Genomic DNA, 17,569 nt, shown 5'->3' with positions numbered 1-17,569 from the left:
ATAGATAGTAAATCTCAGAGAACTGCACAACAGCTACAGAGACCATTGTCATGGGACCATTGTCATGGGCAACATAAGGAGGGGTCACATCCAGCCCCTGAAGCATTTCCCCCAAAAGAGAAAATAGTGTGTTGTCCCTGAAAAGGCCTGCAAAGGTATTTCTGTAATACCTTGTGCTCAGGTCAAGCCATTGATTTGAATTTGTCTGTCTCCTTTAAATACCAGAGGCCAAAGCATATCAAATTCCAAATGCAACTGAAAGGGCCCCTTGATTTCCTCTGAACCAGTGTTTTCTGAGGCCCCTTTCCTTTTCCTAACATTTCTCTTAGCACAATTCACTTCAAGAGTTTTCCTTTTCTATGGAATGCCAGTATTTAATGGAAGAATTACTATTGTTCATTATGAAGGAAAGCAACATGACCTCCTTTCTTCCTTTGGTCCTTTCTTTCTGGGGTATCCTTTTCCTGACTTCCAAATCTTATTATAGTGCATCCAAAGAGTTCCTACCAGCTGGGTTACTTCCCATTCCAGATTAGCTGTTTCCCTCCCCTCCCCAAATTCTCACTCCCATTCTTTCCTTTTCTATAGTCCCAGTTTATGGGGCTTAGCTATGTTTTCTCCTCTCAAATTTTCCCTATTTCACACTGTCACCATGCGGTATACCCTCCCATAATTTCTCTAGTCAACTTCCCTCACCTCTCTTTTCTTGTGACTGTTCTAACATCTGATTTATCTGTGAGGCTTGCTTGGCCTTGCTTTTATTCATCTCAGAGTTCTACCAGTCATGAGATTCATCTATAGATAATAAACTGTGAAAATTAAAACAGAATTCCTTTAGGAAGATCACTTAAATCTCATTGCATAAATGGTATGTGTATATATTATGGATATGCAGATCCATCTTTTAAATAGCACCTTGTGCCCAGATTATAAAAACCACTTGATCATTATGTTCTGGATACTTTCAATTCCCTTTAAAGGAAGTAGGGCTTTTTTTTTTGGAGGGGGGAAGGCAAGGCAATTGGGGTTAAATGACTTGAGCTATTTTAGTGTCAGATGTCTGAGGCCAAATTTGAACTCAGGTCCTCTTGATTCCAGGGCTGGTGCTCTATTCACTGAGCCACCTAGCTCTCTCCTCCTTTTTTTTAACCTTTAGGCCCCCGCCCATCCCTTTATTGTGGTCATGCTTCTCAACTCCCATAGCTTCAGCACAAGGCACAAAAAGGACCTGAGTTTAGGAGGTGGGACAAGTGGAACACTGGGAGCAAGGGCTAATGAGAAAATCTTTCCTTGGACCCCACAAGTGCAGGGCTCATGGGACAGGAGCGGGCTATGGGCAGAGGGGCCCAGTCCAGGAGTAGCTGGGGAGGCAGGCAGGTTACCTGCCCTTCCCCAGGGATCCATTGTTCCTGTGGCCCGCTGGTTCAGGCAGGTGACTGGGGGTGGGGGTGGAGGACGTGTTATACAGGCCTAGTTTCTAGAAAATGAAACTGAGGTTTAGTGCATGCAAACAAGTGGCCTACTCAATCTAACAGAGCAAGGCAAGAAAAGAGTTCCCTTCACCCTGTCCTCGGTTATCACCCCCTCCTCCTTCGGTTTCCCCGCCCTTCAGGAACTAGATCTTCAAAGTATTTAATACCAGGGTTAAAGTTTGCTTCTCTTCCCCTTTCACTGAGATTAGACCTCAAAGGGAATATTAGCTTATCTAAGAGCCTGAATCTATGAAGTTACTGAAATAGCTGCTGGTCACATTTTCAATTCAACCAGTAAACTCAACCTCTACTTCTGTGCCCTGAAAGAACCCCAAATGGTTGCTTCTCAGCTGCAGGAAAAGGTGAGAACATTGAAGCTTGACAAGAAAACTGAATCAATTAAATCAAAATGACTGAAATAATAGTGAGTTTGTGTTTCTTAGGTTCTATGCTAAAGGAATTCATGTTTTGATTAGCCCTCTTAGCTAGAATGAATCTCAGAAAACAGACATACAGTCTATAACTGAGTCTATATACATACATGCAGGCACACACACACATATACATGATAGACTTGGTGTACTGAACTCTTGGTGAGGATATTCCCTCTACCAATATAGATCAACAACTCACTACAACTTAAAATCTTAGAGACTTGTTTGGAGACAATTAGAAGCTAAATTACTTTTACCTATGGTCATATAATTAGCATATGCTGTGTAAGAGGCAGGACTTGAACCTGGGTCTTCCTAATTTCAAGATCGACTGTCTAGTAGACCATGCTACCGCAATATAAATATGTATATACATATATGTGTATATGTACATTATATGCATGTATGTATGCATGCGTTTATATATGATTTATCTTTGGGGTATGGAATCTTTTTAAGTAATATTCTGCTTTTCCCTCCATATATATAAATATTTACATTGGTTATACCATATATGTTGAAGACCAGTATATTAAAAATAAAGACATATTTACCTATAAATACATATATTTGCATGTATATGTATATCTATCTGTATGTTTATGTATGTATGTATGTAAATATATACACACACATATATAAAATTTCTAATTCTTTAGTTCAGAACAAAAGTTTTAGTATGATTATCCCCTCCTTTCTGTCTCCTTCTTCCCTCCAAAAAGGGAAAAAAACCCACTATATTTTCATGGTATTTCCCTTTCTGTGACATGGTTTTTCTGGGGTTAGGAAATTTTTAAAGGTCCCTCTTCTCAGTCTTTATATATGCCAGTAAGCTCCACATACATTATCAAGTTTCATGACAAAATACAGTACCATATTTTGGGGTATCCAAGGTACACAATTTTACTCCTTTTAACCTTCAAAATAAAAAGGTCTGAGCATCATGCAAATTTGCTTTCTACATCAGTTCCCATGTAAACCCACTCTCAGCCTTCTCCAGTAAGGGTTCCCTGCCCTCCAAGTTGCTTCCCGTGTCTGCCTCTCCTGCAAATGCATACCCTGCTGGTCTGTTCCCCACTGGTTCTGTTTCTGTCCTCATTGTTATCCATACTGTTTCACTCCAAACAGACCCCACTGTTATTTCTCACTGCAGGTGTACCCTCTCTAATAGCCTACCAGTAGCTGTGATCACAGCTCCTCCGGTCCCTATTTTCCCATTAGTCTGCTAGAGTTCACCATAGAAACAACCATGACTTCAATACTAACACCAGACCTGACTTGGACTCTTCTCACATCCCATTTGAAGGTGTAGCAATCTCTCCTGCCTTAGGCCTCACTTTCCAGCAATCCTGGATTCCTCTGAAGATAGTGAGCTATCCATTGGAGCCCCTAGTTACCAATTGGGGAAAAAAAAAAACTATGCTGAAGGAAGAAAAAAGATAAAGGATCAAAGAAAAGATAAGACCTCTGGCCAAGGCAAATGGGAAAGTTATAATGGACTAAAGGAGAAGGAAGAATGATTCAGATCTTGTTTTGTTCCTGTTTTTCTCTGTTAAATACTTTGCTGAAATATAGGCAAACTCGATCAGTGCTCTTATCAGCACATCATACATTATGATGTTCTTTTGGTAAGATTGACTCTCTTCCCCTTTCTTACTTTCTAACATCTCTTGAGAATAATAGTTTCTCTTGCCTAACACCTTAATGCAATCCCACTTAGCCCTCTGGACCTCAAATTCCTCCCAGGCACTGGACCCCAGTGGAGAAAGAGCTTCTTCTCAGAATAAACAGGGTGAAAACTGAGTAAGTGACGGGGAAGAGATCAGATCCTGGAATGGATAGTGTGGTATAATCCCTTTCTTCTTTCCTTTAATTTAGCTGATGGATTTGTCCTTGAGTAGTATCCCTCCCCTTCCACTCTATAACTAAGTAAGAAGGCCCTTTGCCAATTCTGGTACCTGGAAAAAGAAGACAAGTCCATGAAGCCTAGAGTGCGTTGAGTCTGACTTACTCCTGAGGGGTTGCTGGCACAGGAGATGCAAAATCTCCAGTCTTCAAAATGCTAGAAGTTGTGATTGACTACTGAGCTTCCAAGCAGATCAGAGAGAAACTGGTCACAGTATATTTAGAGACAAGACAGAGACAGAAAGAGACACATAGATGTATATATAGTACCTTATTTAGAGACTGTTGCACTATATATAGTTGTCGCTAACTGATTTGTATAAACTTGTTTAATTTATCAATCTGAACCGTTTGCATCATGGCCTTATTTGTTTTGTTTATATGCACTCCTTACTTCCTGGAAATCCCACAGAACTAAGTGTTCTCCTCTCTTCAGCCTTGTGTCTTCCCTTGAAAGTGATCCCTGGGGATTTTCCATGTCCAAGGCAGACCTGGCTGGAAGCCCTGAGTTACTTGGCTAGAAAGAGGGACCTTCCCCACCCACTCCAGTTTCTCTCTTTGTCCCTACCCCTCAGCAACACTCTCTCCTCAGCCATGTACCTCTTTACCTTTAGCCCTCATCCTTACTATCAGTCAATAGACAAGCTTTTATTAAATGCTTACTAGATGTCAGGCATTGTAATGGGCCCTGAATATACAACGTGCCCTCCAATTCTCCCAAACTATAGTCTCACAAGGACAGCAATCTTTCCAAACAAAAGGCTCTTGTATACCTTCACAATTTCTTCTGCTCCCCATATCGCCATAACATCCCAAAGACATTTGGTAAGATAAAACTCTATGATTCTAAGATTCTTCTTTTCCATTCTGTTTTCTTCCCTGATTTATCTCAAGGAAACAGGCTGTGCCTCTGAAATAATCATACCTAAATAACATGTTTACTTCTCACTACAATGTAAGCTTCTTGAAGGTGACTATTGTTTCATTCTTTGTATTTTTATCCCCAGCACCTAACTTGTACATAGTAGGCACTTAATAAATGCTCATTGATTGATTGATGGTAAGTGGACCTCAATTCTAGTAGTAATGTTTTCTGGAGCACCTGGTTAATACCATTACAGACAAAGCATACTCATATAAAACTCTGTGCATGTATGTGTGTGTGTGTATAGATATAGCTATAAATACCTATAGCTACCCAAATCTATCAATACATAGACTTTTTATGCACATAGGAAGCCTCAATCAAATTATTTTAATTTAAACAAGAGGTAAAAGCTTTGTCACTAAAGACCAGGTTGGCAAATAATAGTATTATCATTTCATAAATAAATTAGTAGGCCTATACATCCAATTAAAAAATAGTGTCATAGGGGCAGCCAGGTAGTACAGTGAGTAAGAGCACTGGCCCCAGAGTCAGGATGACCTGCAATCAAATCCGGACTCAGATACTCAGCACCACACCCAGAAATAACTGGCCGTGTAACCTTGAGCAAGTTACTTAACCCCAATTGTTTTAAAAAAAAAAATAGTGTCATAAAATTTCTCCAGAATTCTAAACTTGAACACTATAACAAAGATGCCAGAATAATTGTTCTGTAAACCTTGCTTCCATGTCGTAGTTTATAGAACTATATGTATGTTATATGAATACGCTTCGAATATGTACTTATAAGTTCACATGCTATTTTCTCCCAAAGAATGGAAGTTTCTTGAAGGCAGGGACTATCTTATTGTAGTCTTTGTATTTCCCAACACCTAGTACAATGCCTGGTATATAGTAGGTGCTTAATAAATGTTTGTTAATTGATTGATATTAAGGATGATGACTTTGATGAAAGGTGGCAGAGCAGATGATTGATACCTAGTGAATCTGTCACATTCTCTTTGGTCTTGAATTACTTGTTTAATTTGATGCTTATTCCTTCTCCCAACTCTACCCCCAAAAGGAAATTAATAGCTTCTACTTCTGTCCCCACCCCCAAAACATGGACAACTATATATGATTTAATTATAAAACTTGTCAAAACAATATGTGACTACCTTGACGTTATCCAAAGAAAACCATAAGGGTATACGTTTATTGTACCAGTTTTAACTTACTGTCACTAAACAATCTGTAGTCACTTTGGGGAAAATTTCATGAGTGTCCATTTTATCTGTCTCCTATTTCAAACTCAGAATTTAACTGTGCAGAGGCAAGGTGAGAGATATGGAGCTTCCAAAACCTCAGACTTCTGATAATGCTAAGTGTGTCACATCTCATTTTTATTTGACCTCAGTATGATAACTCAATTTTCCCATTGCCTATCAAAAGATGAAATCTGGACAAAAGCAGAATGATGTAGTCCCAACCAGAGAAGACAGAGCTTCAGACAGCTAAAAGAAAGCTGAACACTAAAAACCGGAGTGTTTTCATTTTTCATTTAGCCATTGAGTTTTAAATGCTTGGGGCGTCCTCCAGTTGGATAAACCCTAGTATTCTTCCCCAGAAATAGCTGGTTTCATCATGGGAAACCTCCCCACCCCTGCTGTTTTCTAGCTTTCCTTTCTTCTCCCATTAGATTGTAAGTGGGAGCATCTCCAGCCCTCCTGATTTATATCTTACCACTGGACCCAGATGACTCTGGAGGAGAAAATGAGGTTGGTCACTTTGCACAGCCCTCCCTCACTTCAATCCAATCCACTTGCAAGTCATAACATCATCTTCCTGGTGTCATGGTCCTTTTTGAGAATGAAAGGCAAATAGCAACCTGTGAGTAGTATGGACTGTCACACTGGGGACTCAACTGGCCAGTTCCTATTGGACAATGCAGCTTCATCCCTTCCTCCTCCTTTCCTTTTTCTTCCCCTCCCTTCCTTTCCCTCTTTCTCTTCTCCTTCCCCTTCCCTTCTCTTTTTTTCCCCATCTTTTCCCTTCCCTTCTTTTCCCTTCTCTTCTCTTCCCTTCCCTCTCCTTCCCTTCTCTCCACCTTCCTGATGTCATGGTCCTCTCCAAGAACAAAGGACAAACAACAAGAGCATACATACATTGAAGGCAAAAACTATCTTGTTTGTTTTTGTTTATCCCCAGCATTTAGCACAGTACCTGGAACACAGTAAGTGCTTAATAAATGCTTTAGCTATTTAGCTCTATCAGCCAAAAATAGTCTTTTTCTTTAGTGGACACCTCACCACAGCTGGCCTTGTCTCTGGAGTCGCCCACATATAAAACTGAAATGTGTTCAACTTTGAGGAGCAACCAGAAATGTCAGCACAAGTTGCTCACACCTTCCCAAAGCTGATAGTCATGAGAAGGATATGCTATCACAGGAGAGTATGCGTCACACCAGGACTCCTCGGTCTGAACAAACTTGTCCTTCGACTCCAAGAACAGCTCAGATTGCACATCTTGTAAATAAACAACAGACACAGCAAGTTCCTCATTTCTGTAACTTTCTTTTCAAACAAAATCTCAAGGTCACTGATCATTAGGAAATGAAGGAAAATACCTTTTTGGGGTATACGTCTTCTCGAGGATATTCTCTGCTTTGGGTTTTTCTTTTTTAAAAAATGAATGTAAATGGGGAATCTGTGCTTTATTCACTTACATAGTTCTCCTAATGTAATTTGAAGGCCCTTTAAAGAGTAAAACTGAGTTATAAAAACACTTCATTCTATAATGGATTTAGCAATGCTTAAGGTTGAATCATGTCTCCTGTGAAATTTAGTGTAGCTATCTTATTATGAGATGAAAACTTATAACACAGTGATTTTTTTTTCCTGGAATCTGAAAGGATATGAAATAATAAAGATCTAACTAAAGACATAAGGGGCAGCTAGCCTAGGTGCGATGAATAGAGCACTGGGGCCTGGAGTCAGGAAGATCTGAGTTTAAATCTGACCTCAGACACTTCCTAGCTGTGTGACCCTGGGCAAGACACTTAACCTCTATTTGCCTCAGTTCTTCATCTGTAAAATAGGGACACAGTGGAGAAGGAAATTATAAATCACTCCAATATCTTTGCTACACACACATACACAAAACATAGAAAGTACACAGGGTCACATAGAATCAAACACAACTGAATGACTGAACAATTGAATAACAACAAACTAAAGAAATGTTGATAAAAAAGTAAAGAAGAGGGGGCAGCTAGGTGGCACAGTGAGTAAAGCGCCAGCTCTGGAGTCAGGAGGACCCAAGTTCAGTCCCGGCCTCAGACACTTAACACACACATGCGCAAAACTAGCCGTGTAGCCTTGGGCAAGTTACTTAACCCCAACTGTCCTCCAAAAAGGCAAAAAAAAAAAGGTAAAGAAGATACTGTTCAACAATGTCAATGGATAGGAAACTAGGTAGATCCAACTGAAATATACATTAGCCATTACAGGAATAAAACTGAGTTATTTGCCACCATCCCTGAAAAAAAATGGAGAACTAAGATATCAAAAATTCAAAACCAGTACTGAAGTTGTCAGACTTGCAAGTATCCAGTATGCATAATTGATCTCATTATGAAGATTGGGACCTCATCTTTATATATCCCCCACTTCCCAGAATTGGACCTTTCATATAATGGATATTTAAGTTTCAGTATTTTCACTATTCACTATTCCAATATCACATTCAACTTTTGGATACCCTAATTATTAGGAATTTCTTTCCTTCCATCAAGCCAAAGTGTGTCTCTCTGTAAATCACATCCAGTGCTCCTAATTCTGCCTTCTAGCACCAAGCAGAATAATTCTAACACCCTCTTCTACATAATAGCCTTTCAAGTATTTGGACTGCCAGCAGGTCACCACTAAGTTGGCTCCTCTCCAGGATGAACATGCCCAGTACCCTCCATCAGTCTTTATATTGTCCCTATTCCCTTCACTATCCAGTCACTCCTATGGACACTATCCAGCTTCTCAATTAAAGTCCTTCCTACTCAAGGTAGTGATTTTTCAAAATACTGGTGCCTCATTCTATCATCCAATGTATTGACTATTTCCAGTTTTGTGTCATCAGCAAATTTGGCAAGAATGCCCTCTATGCCTTCAAATATATCACTGATGAATATTGTGAATACTGTAAGACCAAGGATGGATGCCTGGTTCATTTCAATAGAGATTTTTCCCTAAGCTGACATTCATCTCCTGATTCCTTAGGTTTAATTATTCAACCAGTTCCAAATCCACTTAACTAGTGTATCCTCTGGCCCATGTCTCTCCATCCTGTCCACAAAGAAATCATGAGAGACAACATCAAATATTTTAATGAAATCTATATAAACTGTCCCATGATATTCACCTGATCTACAAATCTAGTAACATTAGTCTTCATGAGTGTGCTGCAGATGTAATGGGAAGCTTTCTAGGACCAATCTCTTAGGAAAACACAAATTTAATAATATAATGCCAATTATTTGAAACAAGAACTCTTGAGTTCTGACCTTTCTAGTGCTCACACTTAATAGAGTTGGGGATAGCATTTTAGGGCTTAGAGATCAAAGAATGTGTTGCTAAGAATCTTACCAGGATGGGAGATAATGGCTCCTCTGGACACTTCTCAGGGTCACTGGGGACTATTAACTCTTTGTTTATGTACTGCTAGTGTGTAATGCCAACACATAAACAAGCTAGATAATATAGTCAAACCTGTGTCCAAATCCTCCCTTAGATAATTACCAGTCACTTAACCTTTTCCTGCCTCGGTGTCCTCATCAATAAAATGGAGGTAATAATATCTACCTCACTGAGTTGTTGTAAGGATTAAATGAGATAGCATATATAAAGTGTTCTGTAAACCTTAAAACACTATCTAAAGGCCAGCTATAATGATAATAATTATTATTACCATTATTCTTAATGGAAAATTCAATGACGTTCATTTTGGTCCAAAATAAAGAACTAAAATATTGAACTGTCCAAAAGTAGAAAAAGCTCCTCTTTGAAGTAGTGAGTTCCTTCTTATTCAAAGTGTTCACACTAAAGCTAGATAGCCATCTGTCAGGAATGTTGTGGAGGGAATTCTTAGAGTTAGTAGAAAGTAGAGAATCATTAAAATCCATTTCAATGCCAAGCTTCTATGGATTCTTTGATATAAGTAACCTGGAGAATCTAATGTCAAATATGTTTCAGAGGAGAATACGCTTAGAATAAGTTGGACCAGATGACTTCTAAGGTCCCTTCCAATTCTATGATTCTGTGATATAGAAGGAAGAACTTAGCTATTTACTAGACCAAGGAAGTGAGTTCTCAAACCCTTTTGTCAACATGAAGTAGTTCCTGTGAATAAATATAGACACTGAAAAAACAGCTCAGAGATTCCAATAAGCCAGAGATTTCACCAAAGAGTGACCCACAGAGAGGCCCAGGCTTTGAGATTGAGAATCTATGGACAGGGGCTACTCCAGGAAGGGAAATTGAAGCAGATATGACTGAAAAGCTTTATAAAACAGGTCTCACAACTAGAAAAAGGGAAAATTGAGGAAATAGTTGGAGATTTAGAGTTGGAAGGGATTGTACAGATTATCTAGACCACCGAAAGATGCTAAGTGACTTCCTATAATCACTTAGGTATTAAGCGACAAAACCAGGGTCTGAACCAATTCCTCCAAGTCTCCAAGGAAGGGGACGTGACTTAAATTTCCTAGAGAATTTTGAGATTTTGAATCCAGTTTTTCAAGTTTCCTGATAATTCTAAAAATAATGTTATTTTTACCATAATATGCTTTTTTTTCTCTTTTAATACATTTCTTTGGTATATCTTTACCAGTTTTCTCAAAAGTAGAGAAATTAGTGTCAGTCTGTTGGCCTACCCAATGTAGTGAACTTCCCAGGTAGCTTGGAGGATTTTGAGCCAGTCAAAGAATAAACTCCCTGATATTGTTCTATTGTACTAAAATGTGGGCACAAAGTCTGTATAAACAAGATGAAGAACTTTATCTACAACAATTTCTTCTATCTTTCATCAAGAAGTGAGGGGCTCTTTCATATTAAGAGAAATACATGAAAACATTATGTACTAATGTAGACTGAGAGGTTGTCTCATTGACAGGTAAAACAATTACCCTTGCATTCATGTGCTAGCCCACTACATTTGGAACACTAGAGTAGCGCCTAATTTATATGTGCTACTATACTTAATCCTACAGAAAGTTAGCATGTCACTTATATTAATTATCCAGCAAGGAGGTGCAATAGCTGCATTTCCACCACATGGCAACCTCCTTGAGCCACCTGCCCTCAGCCCAGTCGCCACCTCACTTCATCTCTGGTTTCGAACAGCCTTCTTAAAGGCTTCAGTGTTTCCACTGGCCACCAGAGGGCCTGCAAAAGTTGATAATTGTTTCCCAGCATCAAACAGGTCAAACCCAAGCTGGACAGATTCTGTTACCTACAAATGGAGTTCTTAACTGTTTTTGTGTCTCAGCCCTCTCTGGCCATCTAGTTAGATCTATAGATCCATTCTCAGAATCATGTTTTAAAATGTATGAAATAAACACAGGATGACAAATATATATATTCAAATACATTTGGCAAAAAAAAAGTGTTTAAAACAAGTTAACACCCCCCCCCCCGGTTAAGAATCTCTTATCTAAGCAATAAAATAGAATATTACTCAAAATATTAGTTTTGAAGTCAACCACTGGAGTTTTGAGCTCAGTGGTAGGGCCAGGATCAGCTTTGGCCATCCTGATCACTTCAAAGAAGGTATTTCTATCTCAAAAGCAGCTGCCATTCATCCTCAGGGCAATCAGCTTGTCATTTGCTGCAACACCCTGCATCATAATTAGGAAGTCTAAAACACAAAGTCATCAGAAGGAAAGGCTAGGCAGTCAGTCCTGGCTGCCAACATACAGATCTCACATCTTCTTCTATCCTAGAATGAGGCTTTATGACTCAGACTACTAAAACTTCCCTGTATTTCACAAATTTTGTTTTCCTTTTAGGAACATCCAGGACCCAGAGATGAAGTGGCACAGCTGTGTCTACATCATATTACTGAATTAACTTAAGGTACTATATTTACTTATGGTGTACTCCACATTCATCCTTTACAAAGATGACACAAGTTGATGCTAACAGGAGAGACCATCCTTTTTATCAAGGGATCATGTAAATTAGTCTTCTTTAAAAACCCTTCTTCAATGGGGTGGCTAGGTGGCTCAGTGAATAAACCACAGGCCCTGGAGTCAGGAGGACCTGAGTTCAAATTTGGTCTCAGGCACTTAACACTTACTAGTCCTGTAACCTTGGGAAAGTCACTTAACCCCAATTGCCCTGCCTTCCCCCTCCAAAATAATAAATAACCATTCTTCGATCCAGATTCAGATAAGTGCATGTAGATCTGAGTAACAGATAACCTCTATGTTTATATCAAAACCTTCTACTCACAGGCCTCGAAGTCCCAAGAGTAAGGTCATTAAGCCTTATGACACAGACAAGAGATGGCTTTAATGATCTCCACTAAGCAGTGTTTCACAAAGGGAGCAGAAGTACTGGGTCAAAGATAGAGTCTGTAACAGAACTAAAGGTAATTTTAAAAGTACTCAGAGCAAACCATGTACTTTGGGAAAGGGGAAGGAGACAGGGAGAAGTGCATAGGTACCATTGCTTCAGGGCTAGATGGATATTTTGCCAAAGTAATGACTGCCAAGGTTTGGACCCATTTCCTCATAAACTAAACCAAAAAATGACACCAGAGTTACCCACCATCTCTTGTGCAGGCCTTGGGGAAACTTCATTCAAATCTGTGATGAAGACAGCATCTGTATCTAGGAAAATGTCAAAGACATTTTGTTCACTTATAAACAATTAGGGGCAATTTGTTGTTCAATCATTTCAGTTGTGTCTGACTCTTTGTGACCCTATTTAGTGGGTTTTTGGCAAAGAACCTGGAGTGGTTTGCCATTTCTTCTCCAGTTCACTTTAGAGATGAAGAACTGAAGAAAACTGAGTTAAGTTACTTGTCCAGGGTCACACAGCTAGTAAGTGTCTGAGGCCAGATTTGAACTCAAGCAGATGAGTCTTCTGACTTAGGCCTAGCACTCTATCCACTGTGTCACTTAGCTGCCTGAGTGGCAATTAGAATGAACAAAAAGTCAAGGACAAATGAAGCTGTTCAGGCAGTCCTAGACAGTCACTTATGTGTTAAGCACTGTAAAGAATCCTTTCCCCCCCCCCAGGACTGATAAAGACAAGATTTGAGACATCCTGGTAGAATAGAAATAGCACTGATTTTTTTTTTTAGAAGCGGGAAGGCAAGGCAATTGGGGTTAAGTGACTTGCCCAAGGTCACACAGCTAATAAGTGTGTCAAGTGTCTGAAATTGGATTTGAACTCAGGTCCTCCTGACTCCAGGGCCATGTTCTATTCACTGCACCACTTAGCAGCACCTATAGCACTGATTCTTGAGTCAGAGGGCCTGAGTTAAGATTCTGTCTCTGACTCTTGCTACCTGTGAGAACATGAGCAAGCCATTCATCTCACTCAGCCTATTTCCTCACATAAAATGAGATCTTACCTCCTCAATACTTTAGCACAGGGGTAGGGAACCTGCAGCCTTGAGTCCGAGTTTTACAGAACAAATCCTTTTATCAAGAGGATTTGTTCTGTGAAGCTTGGATTTAGTCTAAGGGCCACCCTCAAGGACCTAGAAGGCCATATGTGACCTCCAGGTCACAGGTTCCCCACCCTTGTCTTAGCATTCCCACCAGGAAAACAGATATGGTAAAGTTTGTTGGAAGGACCATTTGAATCATTCAGACAAAACATTTCCTAAAACAGCACATTGTTCATATTTTTAAAGAGTTTGCCTAGATAGAAAAAAAATTCTCAAATTGTTAAGAATTTGGACTTTGTTAACCACCTAAAAAGAAAGTTCTTTTGGCCCTTTCCCTTTGTTAGTGCGTGTTTTACTGCTTAGTCAGCTACTATAGCAACATGCAAAAAAAAATTTTTTTTTTTTTAGAAAACTGTGGTAAAAAATAAGGGATCAGTAAGTCATGGTGTCAGAGCTGTCTGGGTAAGTGTAGGCACTAACAGGAAAGCAGGAAACCTAGTCTGTAAGTTTAGAGTTTGTGGAAAGGAAACAGAGTTTCCATTCAACACCAAGAGTGCAGAATAACATCGACATGGGGGCTCAGACAAAGCCAAATGTCATTTTCTTTATCCAAATTTAATGATTTCTGCTTGTTTCAGTGCAGCACTCAGGGGAGGAAATGTGGGTTAAGCTACAGTTAATGCCTTTCATTGTTCTTCCAATTAATAATAAAGCTATGCAGGAGAAGGTAAAAGTGTGAAGAGGTTGTGGGCATGTATGTGTAGGGATGAGAGGGAGAAAAGTGAAAAGCTAGCTAAAGCTAACCAAAAATATATTCTGGGATTTATCATACTTCTGATGACTTTTTTAGCTTTTTTTTAACCTTATGTTCAATTCAATTCAGTCCAATGTAAGCCAACAATACTGGTTGGCTAAGCTCCTGTTTGGTGCCAAGCACTGTGGTACGCACTAAGAATAACGTGCAATAATCCTTTTTTATTATACTATGTTATAGAAATGCTGGTTTTATTCCATAAGTTAAAAATAATTTTTTTTAGAAAGTTCTATAGCGTTGGGCCTGGAATTAGGAAAACTCATTTTCCTGAGTTCAAATCTGGCCTTAGACACTAGCTGTGTGACCCTGGGAAAGTCACTTAACCCTGCTTGTCTCAGTTACTTCATCTGTCAAATGAGCTGAAGAAGAAAATGGCAAACTCCTCTAGTGTCTCTGCCAAGAAAACCCCACATGAGGTCACAAAGAGTCAAACATAACTGAAAAATGACTGAAAATAGTCCTTGCCCTCAAGGAACTTAGGATCTACTGTTTAAGGAGATCTCAGCTTAAAGAGATAGACCACATACTCAATGTATTTATCTGTAACTCTCAAACAGGCAATACAAGTGCTGACTCTAGGCATGCTCTAAAAATTACCACTCTGGAGTGGAGAAAAGTTCATTGTCTGATGACATAAATGTAAACCTCTGAGAATTGCAACCAGAGCAGATGAATAGATCTCTCTTTCTGCCATCTCTAAGACATGAAGAAGATTCTGTGGGGGACAGGAATATTGGATGTAAAGATTTTTTTTTCTACAGTCTGAAGAGAATATAAAGTAAATTGATTCTTTGGGGTTTTTATTTTCCCGTCAGCAATTTCAAGAGATTTTTTTGATTTTCATTAGACCAGTCATTCTCATAACTACCCGTTATAAAACCAAAACCAATATCACAAACCATGAGAAACTATCACCCCCAATGATACAAGTTTGGGGTTGGGTATGTGGCTATTTCAATTCTTTTTTATTTTTTAATGAGGGTATTTCTCTGTGTGTGTGTGTGTGTGTGTGTGTGTGTGTGTGTGTCAGTGAAATCACTGTGGGCTTTCCCATAGGGATTTCCCTAAGGTGGAAACTCTTGGCCACCTGAGCTCACTTTATTCTCTAGACCCTATTTTCAACTGCTACCTCTATGCAAATGACCCCCAAATTCATACCTACCCTAATAATAGCTAGTATTTATATAGTGCTTTACTAATATGATTTCATCATATCCTCAAAACAAACCTGGGAGGAAGGCTCTATTATTATCCCCATTTTTCAGATGAGGAAACTGAAGCTTACAGCAGTTAAGTGACTTACCCAAGGTCATAAGGGTAATAAGAGTTAGAGTCCAAATTTGAACTCAGGCCTTCCTCACTCTGGAACCAGTGCTATATCTGCTGTACTACCTTCCTGCCTCCAGCCCTGACCTCTCGAACTCCTAACCTGTATTTCTAATTGCCTGCTAAACATACTAATAACTCAAACCAAAACTTATCCCAAAAACTGGATCTCCCTCCCAAATTTTCTATTTCAATAAGAGTACCCATGATTCTCTTTTTAAAAATCTAACTTGTTTATTATGAGCCTAACAATACAAACAGGAAAATGAGCATTTTATATACAAAGTAGAACACATAAAGGAAATGGTTTATGAAGCTGTAAATCTCTTCTTCCATATCGCAGCTATGTGACACAGTGGCTAAAGTACTAAATCTGGAAACAGGAGGACCTGAGTTCAAATCCAGCCTCCTACAACCTGCCACCCTGGCTTGTTGCAAGGATGTTTGATTTGTTCATTTTAAAGTACTGTATCTAAATGCTAGTAATATTTCCATTATTATATAATAAATTCTATGCAATATATAAAGTACATAAGAAATTCAAAATGTTACTTTCAAAATTTTATTGCTGCTTCCTTCTGAATTTCCTGATGTTCTCCTATATGCACTTTTTTTTAATGCTTCCATAGCTCCCCTCTTTTTTCTTTTCTTGACGTTGAAATCACTACTGACCCCTACCCTAACTCTAGTTAAAAATAGAAGAAAACTCTTGTGATAGATACCTATAACCAAGCAAAGGAAATCCACACTGTGGCTATGTCCAAGACTTTGTTTCCCTCCACATTTTAAGTTCATCAGATCTCTGTTAGAAGGCAGATAACATGCTTCATTATAGACCCTCTGGAGACATGGCTGGTCATTGTGATGAGCAGAGTTCTAAAGTCTTTCAAAGCTGGTTTACTTTTTTTTGTTTTTGTTTTTTGTTGTTGTTTGGTTTTTTTTTGTTTTTGTTTTTGTTTTTTGCTTTTTGGAGGGCAATTGGGGTTAAGTAACTTGCCCAAGGTCACACGGCTAGTATTTGTGTGTGGGTGTTAAGTGTCTGAGGCCGGAAAAAGCTGGTTTTCTTTATGATGGTGTTGTCATTGTACAAATTGTCCTCCTGGTTCTGCCCTCTTCATCAGTTATACTTCCTAGCTTTCTCTGAAATAATTTCTTTCATCATTTCTTATAGAGCAACAATATGTAATTACTTTATATGACAAAACCTGTTTGACCATTCCATAATCAAAGATTATTTTCTTTCTTTCTTTTCACCTCCTTTTCAGGATCAGGAAGTTTGTTTTGCTTCCAACAATTCCCTCCCTGGCATTATCCTCCCTCTTAACTGCTCCTCTCCCATCTTTGTCTGTTGTATTTGTTCTGTTTTTGGCACTTGACTCCTTGGTGTATGTAAGTGTGTGTGTGCGCATGTGTGTGTGGTCATTCCTCCTTTGTCTGGTTTATAAAACTGAAGTTCATCTGATGCTTGTTCCTTCTTCTTCTTTGTCCATGTTTGTGTACTCTTCTTCTCACACTCCTCAATTATGAGGAAATGATAAGTTCCACCCCCTTCTTCTGCCTTTCTACTAGTCATGTTTTCTCCCTTTTATCCCCCCTTCTCTTCTCTCTCTTGAAACCCCCTGAACAGAACCTGTTCACTTTCAGGTCCTGTTTTTATTAACTCCCTTAATACTCTTTAAATATATTTAAGTTCTGAAGGGACACCTTCATCTTCTTTCCTTAGAATGTTAGCCCTTCATCATAATACCAACCCTTTCAATTGTTCAAATAAATTTTCTATTATAGGTTTCTCTTGAATCTTGTTGTGGTTACTATTGTTCATCTTTTATTTTCATAGACAACCAAAGACATCACAAGGGTGATGTCTTGACTTCTAGGTGAACTGGATTTGAGTGAGGTAGAGTTGCACAAAGCAGCCTTGTTCTCTCCTCCAGAATCATGAAAGTCCCATGACAAGAAAAAGGTCAAAAGGATTGGTGATGACCCAGAATGCAATGGGTAATCTTGGCCTTTCTAAATTAAGGTCTTTCCCAGGTCTTACAGAACAAGTTATTGTTGGTGCTTAAGACTATATCTTTTGGAA

The sequence above is a fragment of the Petaurus breviceps genome, unplaced genomic scaffold (genome assembly GCF_028583685.1).
Source record: "Petaurus breviceps papuanus isolate PSGF00001 unplaced genomic scaffold, PetGlider_PUasm1.0 90650, whole genome shotgun sequence".
Taxonomy (NCBI): Eukaryota; Metazoa; Chordata; class Mammalia; order Diprotodontia; family Petauridae; genus Petaurus; species Petaurus breviceps.
This window is presented reverse-complemented; position numbering follows the sequence as displayed.